This window comes from Natator depressus, chromosome 1 (genome assembly GCF_965152275.1).
Source record: "Natator depressus isolate rNatDep1 chromosome 1, rNatDep2.hap1, whole genome shotgun sequence".
Lineage (NCBI taxonomy): Eukaryota > Metazoa > Chordata > Testudines > Cheloniidae > Natator > Natator depressus.
In genome coordinates, this window is record NC_134234.1 from 126,411,083 (window position 1) to 126,415,132 (window position 4,050).

The following is a 4,050-nucleotide window of genomic DNA, read 5'->3' on the forward strand; positions in this document are numbered from 1 at the left end:
GATTAGAGTCTCACAGGGCAGGAGCTAGGCAATTGAAACAGAGGTCCCCAGGGTCAACCTGGGTTACCTCTAAAAGACATTCAGTGCTGACAGATTGTTACAACTCTATGACCTTTTGGATTATAACTCACTAGTGTATATATGTTTGCCTATGTTAACCTCTAAATAACTCTCTTATTTCTTTTCACTAGTTAATAAATCCTTAGTTAGTTTGCTATAGGATTGGCTACAAACATTATCTTTAGTGTGAGATCTGAGGTACAAACTGACTTGGGGTAAATGACTATTCTCTTGCGACTGGGTAGCAATTTGAATCTTTTGTGATCTTTGCTCTATAGCAACCAACTGTCACTAAGTCAGGCTTGACTGGGTGACAAGATAGAGAAAGCCCAAGGGGACTGTCTATGAATTCATGGTAGAGTGTTTCAGGAGTTCACATTTGCTACTGTTATAGAACACCCAACCAGTTTGGGGTGTCTGCCCTGCTTTTTGACAGACTGTCTGGAGGTTGGCATTCATTGTCGTGAACCAATCCGGACAGTGTGACAGTGGTGCTGTCCTTTAATTATTTTAAACTTTAGATATTTATAGGGAAGCATTTTATTGAGAGCAGAGGTTCCTAAACTGTAGTTTGTGGACAGTAGCAGGCTACTTATCACTTACTCGTGGTCTGCAAACAGCTGGCTGATTACATAGTGCTTCTTCTTGCTTCCAGACATTTGTACAGATCTCCAGCCTCTTTATGGTGAAGATCATTGGTGTCTACTGTTCCCCTGTTCCCAGAGCAACTGACCCAATGGTGGGATCTTCACATGTCTCTGATGGTTCATGTTATTAATTAGGGTAATTTTTTCCTCATTCAGAATGCCTAAAGGATGGCACACTTAGGAAACACCAGAGCACATCAGAATTACTGTATTTGGCTTTGGAGTTTGAATTATACCATGAACTCTGATAACAGACAAAGACAGACTTCTCTGAAGGACTAAATTTGAAATGAACAGCATAAAGACGGTCAGGCAGAGGGATTTCCAAACATGATAAACCGTAAACTTCACTATTAGACTTTAAGGTAAGAAAGAAGGAGGGAGAAAAAGAGCCGAGAGCCCATTTTAGAATGGATGTGTCTTAATCTGCTGGAATTTAAAGAAACCTGAGACTAAGTTTCGTTTGAGAAATGGTTGGAGATTGCTTCTGGTTTCTATTTAGTCTGAATCTGTAAGATCCTCACGTATATTTATTCCTAAAGATCAATACAATGTAATGTACTGAACACCAAAAGAAGGAAAGGAAAGAAAAAAGCTATTAGTAGTAAAATTAAGCACTTCTCTGTACCTAGAGCTGAATGATCATATTTATGGATATAATGAAAGAAAACACATTTTCAGGGGCCAGACTAGCTAAGATCAGCTGCTGGCATGCTCCCTAACTTCACTGCTAGGCATCCAACAAGCCCAGCTGCACTGCCTTGGAATTGAAAGAGTAGCCACAGCACCTGTTTGGCTGCTGGTTTAGCAGCTCAGTTTATAAATCTGACCTCAACATGAGATTAGTGGCTGCTCAATGAGTGCCACACTGGCAGCTGCACTTACCCTTGTTGTAGCCCTGCTCTGGCTAGCTACCTGTTCCCCTTCCAGGTTCTGGCTTCAGTCCTCAGCTCTACCTCTGGCCTATGACTCAGGTTTACCCCCCAGCTCTGGTTTTTGGTTTCTGTCCCTCCAATGCTGTCCCTTGGCTTGTTCCTGGACTCTGCCCACCCTGGATCCAGCTTCAACCAGTAGGCTGAACTCTCCATTCAACCACTAGGCCTGACTGACCACAGCCCAGTCGGATACACAAACAATGATAAATAGTATGTGTAATTTATTCCATAACAGTTAATTATCAGAACTCAGTGAATTATTTTTTTTTTAAATATAATTCCAATAATAATTTATAAGGTTTGAAAAGTGCATGTTCTATCTCTCTAGGTTCTTACTTGACTTCTCTCACTGTAGTATCTAAGGTTTCAGAGTAACAGCGGTGTTAGTCTGTATTCGCAAAAAGAAAAGGAGTACTTGTGGCATCTTAGAGACTAACCAAAGCTCATGCTCAAATAAACTGGTTAGTCTCTAAGGTGCCACAAGTACTCCTTTTCTTTTTGTAGTATCTAAACGCCTCCCATATAGTTATCCATTTATCCTCCAGCATTCTTATGAGCAGAGGAAATAGTATCATTCCCATTTCACAGATGGGGATCTGAGACAGAAAGACTGAATGAATTGTCTATGGTCACACAGGAAATCCTTACCAACACCAAGAATTGAGCTGATATCTCCCAAGTCCCAGTCTAGTACTATGAATACTACTGCAACAAAATAAATAATGCAGAAGGAAAAGCAAAGCATGAGTTTATCAATGTCAAATGGAACTTTTATTCAATTGTTGATAACATTACAAGTCAGGAAAAAATATTTTATATTTCTCAAGCAGAAAGGAGGCACTTCTCAACAGAGACATCATAAATCTCTAATGTGAATAGTGTTTTCAAAATCAAGAAGATAAAGAAACCTAATTGTGATGTTATTGACATGAACTGTGACTGTATAAATCATTGTTGCAACCAGGGTCCTAGGGTTGCACCAGTTCTTGTACAGAGGAGGTCAAGTGGGGTGTCTATGGAAAGGTTGTAGTTTGCTGGTTATGATTGTACTGTCTGTATATGTGTATTATTTTTGTATTTGAAGTTATGAATATTGGCTATGTACTTGTATCTCAACGTGTTTGATTCTAAGTAGCCTCAGTGAAGCATTTGGTCAGCTTCTTGAGAAAGGACTATTCTCAGTAAGTGCCCAGTCAAGAAACACTAGACTGACAATGGACTCTGGGAGAAGCCAATCCACATCTGAGCTTTCCTGGGAAAGTTCAAACTAACATGTAAACAATGGCATTGGCCTGAAAAAAGTTGAATCATTCATGGACATGTGACTTGCCCAAGTGGCTACAAACTCCATCTTGTTGCTTTTATTTTGCATAGAAGAACAAAGGGGTTTCTGCCCACAAGAGAGAGAATATAAATGGCCCTGGAAACCCCTCCATTTTGTCCTTAGCTGGCTTAAGAGATGGCCTCTCCACCCTCAAGAGATGCCTGAAAGAAACTGGAACAAAGGGCAGTAACTATGGGGGTGTGAGTGATTTCTGGACCCAGACAAGGAAGGAGTCTAGTCTGTGAAAGAAGCTTATTGGGATATCTCTGAGGATGAGATTTACCTGTATTCAGTTACCTATTGTATTAGGCTTAGACTTGTGTGTTTTGATTTATTTTGCTTGGTAACTTACTTTGTTCTGTCAGTTATTACTTGGAACCACTTAAATCCTACTTTTTATATTTAATAAAATCACTTTTGCTCATATCTGTGCATATCTCTCTATCAGTGTTATAGAGGGCAGACAATTTATGAGTTTACCATGTATAAGCTTTATATAGAGTAAAACAGATTTATTTGGGGTTTGGTTCCCATTGGGAGTTGGGTGTCTGGGTGCTGGAGCCAGGAGCACTTAAGCTGTTTTCAGTTAAGTCTGCAGCTTTGGGGAGCGTGGTTCACAATAAGATTTGTTTTAATGTTTAAATTCTGTAGAAGATTCAGACATGAACAAGACTTAGAAAAATGTGCCCAAGTTGAATGCACATTACATTTCCTTCTTTTTTATTATGAAATACACCTGCTTTCACTTCAAGGCTTCATGTAGTTAAGGCAGTCACTCCAGTGCTCCCTCAAGTGGTTCATCCTGTTTCTGAGAGTAGATTTCAATACAATGGAGAATCTATTGAGAAAGATTTGATTACAGAGAATCTCAGTGGTAGGTTTAGTCCTCAAAAAATAGGAATGTCAAGTGGAACCCAGAGGCTTTGTTTACAAATTAGGCATGTCACTTTAATGCATGACTGATGAGACTTCTTTGGAAATCTCATGTCCAGAAAATGCTTCAGCATTTCCCATTTCATAGGGATGAACAATTTTTTTTAGGGAAAATAATAATAAGACTTTTGCCCCTCTGAGGTTTGGAAAA